Source organism: Coptis chinensis, chromosome 3, assembly GCF_015680905.1.
Source record: "Coptis chinensis isolate HL-2020 chromosome 3, ASM1568090v1, whole genome shotgun sequence".
Classification (NCBI taxonomy): domain Eukaryota; kingdom Viridiplantae; phylum Streptophyta; class Magnoliopsida; order Ranunculales; family Ranunculaceae; genus Coptis; species Coptis chinensis.
The window spans coordinates 25,574,096-25,589,181 of record NC_141458.1 but is presented as its reverse complement, the minus strand read 5'-3'; the positions used below and the strand labels follow the sequence as shown (position 1 = coordinate 25,589,181).

The following is a 15,086-nucleotide window of genomic DNA, read 5'->3' as shown; positions in this document are numbered from 1 at the left end:
CACTTTAGCATACACTCCCTGACCGAGTTATTGCACTCCTAAAATCAACTCCAATGCCTTAGGTTTCATAAACCAGTCTATAAACAGAGTAGAATGGCGTCTTCTATATGAATGATACAGTATGTTCATACTTTGTCAATCTCTAAGTGTTCGGTTTTTTGTCAATATAAACATAACTTTGTCAATAAGTGGTACACATTTGGTGTTGTCTTTGTTTGATAAATATTTCTGAGATTTTATAGTTTGAAAGCTTGTATGAATAAAATTATATCAAGAATATACTACCTCAACTAAAAGAGTCTCATCAAGGATTCATGATACTTGATTTTGAGTTTATTCTGATGCCATTACACAATCTATTGCTTACATTGCCAACACCTTTTTGTAGAAAGTAATTTAGGGAAAAGTTAAGTGAATGAGAAAGCTCATCACTTATATTTATAGAATCATAATAGAAACCCTAGAAAGGATAATAAAGTAATTACAAAGGTAATATAGGAAAAATACTATAATAGCCCTGCTAACACTCCCCCTCAAGCTGGACTATGGATATCACACATACCCAGCTTGGACAAAACATCTGAAAATAGTCTACTACTAATTGCCTTCAGAAGAAAGTCCATAATTTCTTTGAGATGTCGGAACATATAAAGCATAAATCTGTCCAGAAGTCACTTTCTCACGTAGAAAGTACCGATCAACCTCTATATGTCTAGTACGATCATGTTGCACAGGATTAGCCAAAATGCTAAGAGCAGACTTGTTGTCACAGTAAAGCGTCATCGGAAGAGACAGACATGTAGATGAAGGTCAAGTAGAAAGGCGTTTTAGCCATATCACTCACATACACCTTGGGCCATGCATGCACGTACTACATGCGTGGTATATCAACCAATGAGAGAGAGCACGAAAAGATGCGTAACTAGGAGACAAACGATGATCTGAAGTATAATTAGTGATAGAATAAGCTACAGTATTAGCATATCTAGCTGGCATTCCTGCAGTACGCTTCTCTTTCCGAACAGCAATAGGTGGAGTATCAGTTATATCAACAACCGGTAAATCAACATCAATAGTAACTGGTACAGGAGGGATAGGAGATGGCTCAATACCTGGTAAAAGTGAATCAGTGGCGAGTGGTGAACCTGGAGAAGCAGAAGATGTCGGGCAGTCTGGTGGAGAAGGTTGGCGCACTGGATATCGACGAGTATAGACCTGTAAAGGAGGTGAAACCAAATGTGGAACTGGAGGGGAGACTATAGGCTCTGGCTGAACACTCATCGGAAGTGGAAAAGAAATAGGAACCGAATGTGAATTCTCATGAGGAAAAGGGAGTACTGGAAACCACTCCCCCTGAGATAGAACATCACCTGAAAAGAATGGAGCATGTTCGAAGAAGGTAACGTCCATGGAGATGAAACAACGACGCGATGAAGGGTGATAACACCGATAACCCTTCCGGTATGAGAGTAACCAGGGAACACACATTTCAAAGGCACGTGGATCTAGTTTAGAGATAGACACGGTGACTTGGGATGAAACAAACACACCCATAAACACGAGGTGGGATTTGAAAACGAGCGATCGGGATGAATAATGGAATACGGGGTCGCGAAAGCCAAAAGCTTCGAGATGGAGAAGCGGTTAATGAGATACACCGCCCGTAGGGGACATCGGACCGAAGCGTGAAGGAACATTCATGCCAATAGACATAGCACGAGCAAGATCAAGAATATGACGGTTTTTCTTTTCGACTTGCCATTTTTTTTGCCGTGGAGTCCGAGTGTTAGAGGTTTGATGCAAAATACCATTGGCCTCACCGTAATTGTCGAAGACCATGAGAATGAAATTCCCCCCCCGATCGAGCGAAAGACTTTAATTGTTGTACCAAAGCGTGTACCGAACCATTGCGATAAAACTCGGAAAATGGAGGAGACTTCATCTTTGGATTTCATTAAATAAACCCAAGTACACCTAGAAAAATCGTCAATGAATAACACAAAATAACGATGAAATCCTAAAAGCGAAGTGGCCAGGGCGGGACCCCAAACATCGAGTGCACAATATCAAACAAAGGCGAAGTTTTATTACTACTTAATGGATAAGGGCTACAATGATGTTTAGCCAGTTCACATGTCTCACAAGATAGACTTGACATGGATACTTTGGAAAAGAAAGATGGAAACAAATAAGCGTAGATACTCAAAAGAAATATGACCTAAGCGGTGATGCCAGCGTAACACCCGCTTTACATTTTCACTACCGCATTTAAGACTCTGGCGGAGGGCATGGGGAGAGATCGAAGAAACAGTCTATCCGGTACATATAAGCCACCCTCTTCACGCCCATCGCCAATCACCTTCTCAAGCGACACCGGATCCCGGAAAACACAAGAAGATGGATAAAAGGTTACACTGCGGTTTACATCTTTGGTAAGTTTACTAAAGAAATAAGATTGGTGGTCAACTTGGGGACATGAAGAACATCGGGTAACAAAAAATGAATCGATGGCGGGATACAACCCCGCCTACAATAGGCGTTTCAGCCCCATTGGCAAGACGTAATCCGTTTCAAGAACTAGATGCATAATTCCGAAAAAGAGAAGACATACCAGTCATATTATCAGTGGCACCCGAATCAACAATCCAGGGTGAAGTCCGGGATGCAGAAGCACTATTGGCAGATGCAAAATTACCTGCATGAGAAGGTCCCGGTTGAGAAGACATAGAGAGAAATTGCCGAAACCTGCTGATCTCTTCCGGAGAAAGAGCACTACAAGCAGAAGACTCTAATGTACTAGAGTCAGCAGATAGGTGTGCTGAGGACTGAGATGTTGATCGTGGTGGTTGAAAACCAGGAGGACGACCGTGTAATTGATAACATGTTGCCTTTACATGCCCAAATTTACCACAATGATCACACTTCTTGTTTGGAGGACGAGAACTACCAGAGGCCGTTGGCAATGGCAAAAGCCCAGGTAATGGTGCCCGGAAAGTTTGTGGAGGAACTGACGGTGGCGGCGGATAAGCATAACGAACTGCCATAGCAGAAGTCTCAGACAGAAGACCAGGAGTATGAGGCACAGGCACTCGACGACTCTGATCAGAGAGACAATAGGCATGTGCTTCCTCGAGAGTTGGGAACGGATGCTTGTCAAGCAGATGAACAACAGCATACTCAAACTTCGATTGAGCCCAAAGAAAACCGAAATACTCGATTCTTCTCCACAATTTTTGCATAAATCTCTGCTGCATTAGCTGGCCAGTCAATAAAACTATCATAATGAGATAGTTCTTCCCAACCAGATCGAAGTCTCGCATAGTACGCCCCAAGAGATCTAGTTCCCTGTTTGAAATTTCCAATTTCATTGGAAAGTTGGAAACTCCTTGCATTATTCTCGTCTTTGAGAATATAAATGCGAAGAGATTCCCAAATAAAATATCGCGATTAATGCAGTAAACAAATAGCCGGCCAGAAATCGTTGGTTGCATAGAATTAATCAACCAAGTCCTCACCATAGAATCATCGAGAATCACTTAGCATACGCCGGATCGGGGTTTAGCGGGTGCCTTTTACGTGCTCGGAAGAAATCCTATCTTTCCACGGCCTCCAACAAACAATTTTACAGACTGTGCCCATCGAACATAGTTCAAACCATCTAGTAGCTGTGAGGTAACTTTCAAATTTGGATTATCATGAACAGGGTAGAAGGACTGGACATCTTCACCCGTTCTAACCGAAGAAACAGTCAAGATAGTAGACTCATCACTATTAGTCATATCGATTAAATAATTACCTCAAAAATAATAAACAGATCTGAGATTCATATCAACACCTATCGCATCTCGCGATTGGTTATATAAAAAAAAATGAAAGACAGAAAAGAAGAAAAAAACGCGGAAGCTTAGGTTGCAATCAGAACAATTTGTTTTAATGGTTCTGATACCATGTAGAAAGTAATTTAGGGAAAAGTTAAGTGAATGAGAAAGCTTATCACTTATATTTATAGAATCATAATAGAAACCCTAGAAAGGATAATAAAGTAATTACAAAGGTAATATAGGAAAAATACTATAATAGCCCTGCTAACACTTTTATCGTTGTTCACCAATTCCACAGAAAGTCAATTGTTACTAGCAGAGTAGCAGCACTGGGTGCAGAGCACCTTATTCCAGACTCTTGCAAATTAACAACTGGGGCAGGGTGCTATATTACCATTCTTTAGGATTATAGCCGAAACAAGTTACGAGGTAGAATAGATGCATGGATTGAAGAGTGTTCTGTTACACTTGGAATAACAGTCTAGTTTATCAAAAGAGTCCACCTCTCATCACACACAAACTACGCACGTGGACCTAGTAAAACATGTTGAACTCATAAATCAGAACCCAAGTTGCACTAAAAAAACATCATTCACACAGCATCTAAAACTTCGAGCACAAGTTTAAGCTTCAAATAAAATCAGAGTTCTCTTCTACTACAAACTGATCTATAACCAATCAAAATGCTATAAACAATCACACTGGAAACTAGTATAGAAGCTTCAAAGAGAAGTCATGGATTTCCCCATTGACTACAAACTAATCTATCAATAACTACATCTATCAACCATTTCGTTGAGGCCAATTTAGCCAGAAAAGTAGCTCGGAAGACCCCTCTAAGCCACGGATCTCTACTTTCCTGTATTTGGCTTGGTCTCCAGTCCATGTCCAAATGCAAACCGTGGGTCATAATGTGAATCCCCAACATTCATTGGGAGCTGATCCACAGTCTTGAACCAAGTCCGAGAAAGCTTTCCAGTGAATCCATAATCGCCGAAGAGGACATCAGCGACACCATGACCTTCAGTGCCTGGAAGCCAGGCAGCTACAAGGGCATCTATCTGGGGCAGATATGGTTCAATCACAACAGGTCTGCCAGAGACAACAACAACGACGCACTTAACAGAATCGCATACGTTTGTGATTGTGTCCGTCCCAGGTTCTGCAATCGTTAGGTTCGAGTTGTCACCAGAGTACTCAGCATAAGGATGCTCACCCACAACCACAACTGCATAGGAGAAGTTGTTTGACTTGGCAAAGTCAGCATCTGGGTTCTCATTGTAAACAACTTGTGTGCTTGGATCAACTGCAGCTGTGATGGCGCTGAGGATGGTAGTTCCTGTTCAAAGTATGTTTTCAGTCATTGAAGTGTCTTTTAAGTTCATTAACGAAAAAATAAGTATCTTTTAGGGAAACATTCTATGCCTCCAGATTAAGAAGAAAAACACTAGAAGGCCAAGGTAATTACTTAATGAAAATGATGAAGTATAGAGAAAAGTACCATATGTCAGATTGTTTCCACTAAGTCCTTGCCATTCCATTGTCCAGCCACCACACTGGTAGCCCAAGTTGTTGGCATGACTACCGGCAACTAGTATCTTCGGTGCCTTCTTTGGGAGAGGCAACAACGGCTCATCTGCAGATTCACCATTCTTCAAAAGAACAAGTGATTTCCTAACCGCTTCCCTTCCTAGATCTCTATGTGGCTGTCAAATGCACATGTCAGGATTACAGGAACAAAACAAAAATCAATGGTAACTATAGAGACAATATGGGAAAATTATGTGGAGCAGTGTGAGTTCAAGAAGCATGATCAAACTTGGGATCAAAACAATGAGCTCAGCAGTTCGCGTGTAGATTTCGGGAATGCCAAGTGTGCCAACAACAACTAAAGAAACTTGGACTATGCAACTAACCTGGCTGCCCAATTTGTCGACTAGGCTGTAGTCAGCCATTGGGTTCTCAAAGAGACCCATCATGAACTTGACTCGCAATATTCTCCTCACAGCATCGTCAATTCTGCTCATAGTTATCTTATTTTTCTTAACAAGGTTGGTAAGTACATCGATAAATTCAGTATGGTTGAAGGGGACCATAACCTGGAAGCAGGGAAAAAAATGAGTTCAGCAATGCGGAGCTAAAAATAAGCTCCCAATTGAAAGAACATCAAACAGTTTAGTCCAAATAATGATGAAGTAAGGCAGGAGCAACTGACCATGTCAATACCGGCATCTATTGCAGTTAGAACAGAGTCCGAATAGTTTGCATGAGGTGGGTCGATAATCCTATCTACACCCTGCCAGTCCGAGATAACAAAACCCTGCAAAAAGCACATAACAATTAGACTTACTCCGGGTTTGAATAACATACAGGCAATGCTCATATTTATATTTAGAATTAGTATGCTGTCGGTAAGAGGTTGTACCTTGAAGTGAAGTCTGTCCTTGAGGAAGCCGGTAATAAGCTCACGGTTGGCATGCATCTTCTTTCCATTCCAGCTTGAGTAGGAGACCATTACAGTTGAGACCCCTTTGATGATTGAATCGTAGTAAGCAGGCATATGGATGCGGTACAAACCCCTGTCGTCAATCACTGTGTTGTTCTCATCGATGCCCTTTGTTGTGCCACCGTAAGCCCACAAAGTGCTTTGCACAAGCTGCAACCTTCGTCCTACACAGACACAAATAAATTACCACACACGACAGATACATTCGTGGAATATCATTCAAGTTCATGATAAACAAACTTTCCAAAACTTTAAGAGATCCCTTTCAAAAACACTTACTTCCCACCAACATAAGGAACTCCTTTTGATGACCTGGTGGAATATCTCCCTGTAACCCAGGTATAATCTCTGTCATTTCCTGGACAATTTTGTGATCCTCACTGTAGCTCTCATAACACCGACCCCATCTTGGATCTCTGCAAACCTATATTACATTCACAAAGATGATAACATATTATAATAATGCTTGGTTCTTTAAGTCGTCATCTGCACTAAGGTACTTGTATTACATCAAAAGTCGGAATGACTTGCGCGACCACATATATGTGTGATTTGGTTACTTACTGCGATACATGGAGCAAAAGCGTATTGAATGCCAGTAGCTCTAACTTCAAGAGCAGTTGCAGCACCTATTCTTTTCACTAGATCAGGATCCCTACATGATGTAAAGAACATAACATTGGTGAGACACCGTACAAATAAAACCATGGACGGATTAAACAATATGTTTTTGTTACCTACAGTTTTGTGAGTGTGTGTGGTGGGGAAGATGCAGCTGACAAAAACATGACCATGAGCCACATTATCTATTGCGAGCATTGTATATATAGTTATCCTAATGATGTTATTCATCCAAATACATGTCGTCAGGAGCCCCACTATTGACTCAATCATATGCATTGTTTTACTACATAATATGCATTATTTAAAACAGGTAATTTGATCCTAGGAAGATGTGCCTCAGATTATAGTTGTCAGCCAGTGTATGGAAATCAAGTGTGCTTCTAGCAATTAAACTGGAATGCAGAAAAAAGAGAACAGACGCTTCCGTAAAAATATTTTTGCTTAAATCCAAACAGTAACCAATTTTTGACAAAATAAGTAGCATGCTTTTGATTTTTCTTCCTTCATAAATTTAAACTCAACTGGCAAAAAAAGAACACAAAAATAAACAGAACTCTTATGTCATGGCACTGATCGATACTTGCCTTGTGCATCCAAGCCCAACATTGTGGGGGAATATCGTTGCCTTGTACACATTGTTATGTCCATGAACGGCATCTATTCCATAGATCATCGGGATACCAAGACGACTAGACAGAGAACCATTCTGTAAATCATTCACCAGGTCAACCCAATCCTCGGCAGTTGCTTGAGGACCCGGCACATGTCCTCCACCACTCAATATACTCCCTGTCATATTAAACTAATTAAATATCTGTTTGCCGTTTCTACTATTCTTATATCAGTGAAAAACAGTGTAACTTACCTAAGGAGTATTGCTTCATTATATCAGACGTGGCATTATATACATCAATCTGCGTCATCTGACCAATCTTCTCTTCAAGAGTCATTCTATTCATGAGATCCCTGATTCGAAAGTATTGATCGGCTGTTGTGCATCCTTGTATCTCATGTGCTCGGCTGTTGTAATGGACACCAAGCAACACAGGAGGAGTAATCCCATTAAAGGGATCGAAATTCTCGCCATCTTTTGATTCTGAGAGGAGAGACAACAAAATAAGTACACTGCATGCATCAATTGTCAAGGCATCCAATGCGAAAGCCTCAAAAAAGGTTAATGTGGGATGCGAGTTTTCTGCCTTGCTTATATAGAGGTTTGGTCGGTCATAGAAACCAACTCGCACAAGGACATGGTCGGTCTCCTAAATCGATAAGCAAGGGAGAGTCCAACTCGTACATGAACACCAAAACTTGCTGCTGAAGCAAAAAACAAGTTTAGGGTTTAGGTTAATCCACTACCCAAAACAGACACGACTCGGCGCGCGCGTGTGGCTTTAAGGGCACGCCCTTATGGTAGAGGAATGTCTCTTATACTTCACTTGCTAGTGGTGGATAATCAATGTGGGACTATCTTCTATGCACAACAGTGGAGAGATCACACTTTGTTCATCTCCTCCACTTTGCACACACACACTAGTATTTAGAAATACTCAAGAGATTCCAACAATCCCCCACTATTTCAAAATACTAATAGTCCCCCACTATTTTGGAATATGATATTGCAAAAGAAATGGGTTAACGAAATGCGAGAAAATCGAAAAACAATGCATAAGATAATCGGTGCTTTTACGGGCTTAAACCGGTCATATAGGGTAATATGTCTTATAATACGTGAAAGTGGTGGATTAAAAATCTTTGAACCAACATTCCCTTGTAGTAAAATAGATCACATGCACCCACTTGCTTTCTTTCATTATATGCCCTGTTACTCAAGGTGTTTGCTTTTGGCTCTCTGTTTGCCTTTGTATTCCATGAATGCTCTAGAGTACTTGCCCAAATACTCATAAGAACCGACCCAATTCTATATTCACGTAGGTGGATTTCCATCAGGTGTACATTGCAGTTTAAATACACCACCTCATTAAAAAATATGGGCTATGAAATCCAATAAGAGTTAAAGAACTTATTCTTACTCACTGCAATTCTAGTTATACAATGTATACAATAGTACAATTTCGCTATAGGGTGGGACATCTCATAAATAAATAAGACGATAGTACTGCAGGACGACGAAGTGACTTGTTTTTCCCTTTGAACCTACTTCATGGGATCTCCAATCACATAGGTAGGGTTGCTGTCAGTGTCTCCCTATATATGGGCATAAGTCCCATCCCCCTCGACGTATAATCACTTGCCTCCAAAAAGTGGTGTGGTCAGACATGTGGCCAAACTAAGTCCAACCTAACATAATCTCTAGCAGCTGCTTGATTGAGTTATATCTCAAACTTACATGTATTCTTTTCCCATTGCACATATTTTTTTTTGTCTTAGCTATTGTAATGAGACAGTTACAAAACATATACACATCAGGAGGCTGTTTATAGCCAATAGGAAGATTTGCCAAGAGGTTGTTAACCCACTCAGCATCATCACATGCCTTTTCTAAGGCGATAAGCTTGGATGAAATCCAAGACACTCAAATCTTGGATAGTAATTATAATGTATTCAATGCATAATTGCTTACCTCTATTGAGTGTACGTGTTGTTAGACGATAGTTATGATTATAATGTTGTGAAAATACATGTTAGATGTAGTAACTTGTAGCTTATATCCAATATAACATATGTTAAAGTTGTGTAGCATGTTAGTTTTGGATATTAATCATCGTAGATTTACTTTGAACTTGATGATAGTTTATTGGTAAATTTTTCTAGTTGAAGACATTAGTGGGTTGAGCCATTAGATGTTGTTGTAGTAATTGAGGTCTTGTTGATAAGGTATTCTATCAATATTGTGATGCAGGGACGAGCTGAGGATTGCTACGATAAATTAAACAAAGTTCCCTAATCCATAATTTTTATTGTAAATAGGAAATGCAAATTTAGAAGAGATGGTTGAAGTGGTACTTATTCTTCAGCAGTGCGATGAAGCCAGATGATCTCCTAGTACTGTATTTACTCTCCTGTAGTTGTTTTTGCTAATGACCTTACGTAATGGCCTAGTAGAAGAACAATTGGAATATGTGACCTACAGATATATGTCGCACGAAAAAACAATAAAAAAATTGATCGTATTACTTGAAGGCAGAAAACATTATAGCTTTGCTGGACTAAAGCCTCATGACTAATGAGTGAGTACAATGCCAACCAAAATTACATGTGCCAACTGCCAACTCTTACGAAAAAATGGAGAATTAGATAGAACCCCTTCATTCTTTGACCTGTTTACTGCGAGCTATATAAAGTTATGAACACTCTTGGTTAGATATAGGTTTCTTCATCGAGAGAGATGTAATCAAATAGTCTGAAGATGAACATCGCCTTTGCATCCCGGAATCAAAACATGGAGTGTGAGTTCAAGGAATGCTACTTGCTATGTGTAGTTTCTAAGTTTCTAACTAACAAGATATTCATAAGCGAGTGGAATTTGGGATTTTGAGTACAAGAATCTTCACGAATGGCACATTAAAGCATACAAGAGGACCGTTTCCATTTAGTTTTTGGAGACCCTTGAGAAATCTGGCGGTAATCAATCCAAATTGTGGGACATCTGCAATCTTATCGGTCGACTCCTTCCTTTTGATATTGTTCTTTAAGTTTCGGACCGATTCTGTGATTATCAATGTTTGAAGCGAAGCGGGTAACCTTTTCTCTCGCTTCTTGTGAAAGCTTGAAACAAAGGTTGATTTCCAAATGCCAGGAGAGACTTGAGGTTTGATAGCTCTGGAAGTTTAACCAAATTAGGGATGATTACAATTGTAAGCCTCACGGAGGCACGACATTCCATTTTCTTCTACTCCCGCCCATTCTTCCAAGATAAGCATGCCATCAAACTCAAGTATTTCTAATTTAGGAAAACCCTTACTTCTGCCACCACCACAAAATTGATGATCTACCTTTTTAAGTGCATGCATTTCCCCTGGACGCAAAGACTTGAGAGATGGAAGTCTTCCAAGAAGCGGGATGAGGTTGTAGTTTTTGCAGTAGTATATGTTTATATCTGCAAGCTTGGAGAATGTTGAATCCCCCAACCAATTTGGAAATGTGCGACCACCATAACATACTACCTCTAGTTCTACTAGATTTTTATGAGGTTCGTGGCCTTCGAGAGCTTCCCTAGCTTCAGTGCAAGCCAGACTCCATTGTAACTCTAGCCTGTGAAGATACTGCTTATCATAGACTGCAGCTTCCTCTGCCTCTTCCACCGTGAGAACATTTTCAAGCTTAACAATGCGAAGTGATCCTCTGAGATCAATCATGTCCTAATTACCTTGTTTTGTTTTGTTTTGTTATATATTTGTTTTTTGTTTTTTTAAGTGTAAATTTTATTGATAATGATAACGAGTTTTAATAATTAGGACAAACGCTATGTCTATATATATCTACATAATCTAGTCCACAAATCTACAACAATTCAACAAATTGTCAACTTCTTATAATATTATAAGTCTATATAACCCTACTATTATGTGGAGAAAACTATAAAAGATTAATATTGAAAGTAAAAGATTACCTTATTTTGTTTTGTTTTTTGTTTTTTGTTTTTTTAAGTGGAAATTTTATTGATAATGATAATGAGTTTTACAAATAATTAGGATAAGCGTGCAACAAGCTGCGTCGCAAGTCCTTTATGAATTTGTTTTTTGTTTTTTGTTTGGGTTGAGGTCTGACGCTTGTTTAAGAATTGAGAGTGAAAGAAATGAGGGAGAGCTTACGAGTTTGTTATGGGTGATTAGAATTATACAAACTTGCTGGTTGGGCTTTGGGTCTTTCGCTATTTGTTTTAGTCTAATTAACCCATCAAACCTTCAAAGACACATTTGTCCATCTTTAATGATTTTGGACTCAAAATAAATGATAAATGATAATTTTGTAAGGGCAAAAAGAGAAGTAAAAAAAAAACGTTGGTTTATTGGAATTTTTTTTATTAGTTTTTTTTTCATACTATTTTTTTTTGTTGATTATATTCTCACTATAGTTGTGAAAATTTTGGGGGTGCGGTAGTGGAAGTTTGCTAAAAAAATTGGGGGGTGCGAGTCCTTATAGTTTGAAGATTTTTCTAGGCAATTAGTTATGTGGTAGTGGAGCATTTTCTAATCTCGGGGGTGCAACTGTCTCCACACGCACCCCCCTATATCCATCTATGAATACACATTTTGCAAAAATGTGGGAGTGTATATATAGACTCCAGTAGGAACTAGGACTCTTGTAATTCGAGTATGTTTGAAACATTACCACAGCAACATATAGCCATTAGATTGATTGGTCTTTGTTTTTTCTGACGATAGGGATTGGAAGCTAGTATACACGTGTTTACTAGAAGTAAAACTCTTGGATAAAATCACATGGATTAGGATAAGTATGAGTTTAATGTTCTTTTTTTTCACCGCTTTTTTGGGGGGTGATCTTGACACACCCATAAAAACTCCCTTACCCCATAAACCCCATAACTAATGTAGTTTTTGCCGTACCCAGCTCAATCCAATAATATCTCCCAAATTAATTTGGGATATTTCTAATAGGGCAATCTTGGACACACCCATAAAAACCCTCTCGTATCCCAATTTTAAAATAAATAAATAAGCGCACCCAAATCAAAACAAGTCATTTATCTATATAATAAAACAGTTTGGTCTTTAAGCGCTTAGTGTGAAACCTACATCCGACGGCTAAAATTTTATATAATTAGTACATCTAACGATTAATAGTACAATTAAGAGTAATAGTAAGTTGATTTTAATTAGGAAACTAAGACCCTCACAAAAATCGTACTCCTCAAAAACCCTCACAAAAAACGAAAGGTTCGAAACAAACATACATGAGACTCCACCACCAGAAACTCAACAAGGGTGCTTCTTCTCCATTGCTCTAAGTTCTCTCCACCGCTCCAAGCTTCTTCAACAGGTGTAGTGACGTGATTTCACATATTAAATTGTATTCTCTACTCATTTTTATTAATGTGTATGCCTTTAACACTCAATCTTATCTGCATATTGCCTATTGCCTATATCTGAAACATTTTTCTCTCTATCTCGATGCATTCTCTCATCTCTAAGTTTAACGAGGGCTTCCTTCCTCTCAACAAAATAATTATATTATATTTTGTTCTACTTATTTCATATGCAAAAATTGCTTTTAGTTAAAAATTGATATTTTGTTCTACTTTCGCATTACTTAACTTCTCGAACTAGGTATTTAGTTACTTCTTCTTTGAATGGTTGTTTTACCCTATATCAAGTCATTTTTACAAAGTTCTCTTATTAATTCTATTTTTACATCAAGTCATTAACAAAAAAACCTATATGATAATTATATTCCTGGTGGCTCTTCAGAGCATATATTGTGTCTATTGTGTTCATATTTGGACATCAACCCAATCAAATTGAGATGATTGTGCACTATGTTGCTTTCTGTAAATGGTTATCATGTAGAAACATCATATTTTGTGACAAAGTTTACTTCTATCCTTCATTAGGCTGAGTAGAAAACTAATTTTTCTTGGTTTAAGATGTTCATTGTTCTTTAACATTTAGTTATCTCTTACTGAAAGTGTCTTCTTTAACTCTTTGCAGTCATATTTATTTTGTTTTTTGCTCAGCAAGTTATTGATTATCAATATTTTGTAGTTTGCCATGTTCTCATAAAATTTTTATTGTTTTCCATTTTCTCCTCAGCATGGATAAGACACAAACTACTGTTGGGAGATTTCACTAGGAAGCCGCTTGGATCTCGCTAGTGTGGACGTAGGCAAATTGCCGAACCACGATATTGTCTTGTGGTTGGTTCTCTTTTGCATTAATTGTTTTACTTTAGATGTTTGTGTATTTGACAATGAGAAGTGTTGGGATAGTATTTGGAGGGTGTTGAAGTCTTGTCTAGTGAGAAAGATTAATTCTTGTGTAAGATTAATCCATTTGTTGTGGATAACGTTGTTTCCGCAATTGTTTTATTCACAACAGATGGTAACTATAGAGATAGTATGGAAAAATTATGTGGAGCAGTACCTGTCTTGTGGTTCAAGAAGCATGATCAAACTTGGGATCAAAACAATGAACTCGATCAGAAGTTCGCGTGTAGATCTCGGGGATTGCTAAGTGTGCGAATAGAAACTAAAGAAACTTCGACTGTGCAACTAACCGGGCTGCCCAACTTGTCGCCTAGGCTGTAGTCAGCTGGGTTCTCAAAGAGACCCATCATGAACTTGACTCGCAAAATTCTCCTCACAGCATCGTCAAAGAGACCCATCAAGGTGAGGCGTACCTAAAACACCCTAAAAGACTAAAAGCCTTGAGTAAAGCGTACACTTCAGTGTCTGAGGCGTTCCTGAAGCGTAAGTCTCCATCGCCAAAAAATTTAGACCATCACTTTAACTTTTAAACTTTCTTTAATCAAAAAACTTTCTTTAATCAATCTATGTATTTCCTCGTATCTCAAAATGGAGTATAATTGTTAACTCTTAATGATATACAAAACTCTATATAAATCTCAATTTTACGAATAAATTGTTGTATATAATGATGTATCACAAAGTTTACTTCATTTTATTGATTTTTGTTTGTTCACTTTTGATTTATACGACTTAGAACTTGAGGCTTACGGCGTCGCGGGCTGGTCAAACACCCCGCCCCGCACTTTCGCATAGGGACTCCCTGACCGAGTTATTGCACTCCTAAAATCGATTCCAATGCCTTAGGTTTCATAAACCAGTCTATAAACAGAGTAGAATGGCGTCTTCTATATGAATGATACAGGATGTTCATACTTCGTCAATCTCTAAGTGTTCGGTTTTTTGTCAATATAAACATAACTTTGTCAATAACTGGTACACATTTGGTGTTGTCTTGATAAATATTTCTGAGATTTTATAGTTTGAAAGCTTGTATGAATAAAATTATATCAAGAATATACTACCTCAACTAAAAGAGTCTCATCAAGGATTCATCGATACTTGATTTTGAGTTTATTCTGATGCCATTACACAATCTATTAGCAGAGTAGCAGGTGCAGAGCACCTTATTTCAGACTCTTGCAAATTAACAACTGGTGCAGGGTGGAAGAGTGTAGAATAGTGTTAC

General features: G+C 38.6%; 1 pseudogene across 1 annotated transcript; it reads right to left on the bottom strand.

The window, feature by feature from the left end:
* Positions 1–4,376: 4,376 nt before the first annotated feature.
* On the bottom strand, positions 4,377–8,038 carry LOC147508840 (uncharacterized; annotated as a pseudogene). The gene is made up of 9 exons (XR_015216450.1): positions 7,817–8,038; positions 7,536–7,740; positions 6,892–6,982; positions 6,607–6,751; positions 6,247–6,491; positions 6,037–6,141; positions 5,738–5,920; positions 5,323–5,527; positions 4,377–5,160 (listed from the first exon to the last, which is right to left on the bottom strand). The product of XR_015216450.1 is annotated as an uncharacterized LOC147508840 (transcript).
* Between the last annotated feature and the right edge of the window lie 7,048 nt (positions 8,039–15,086).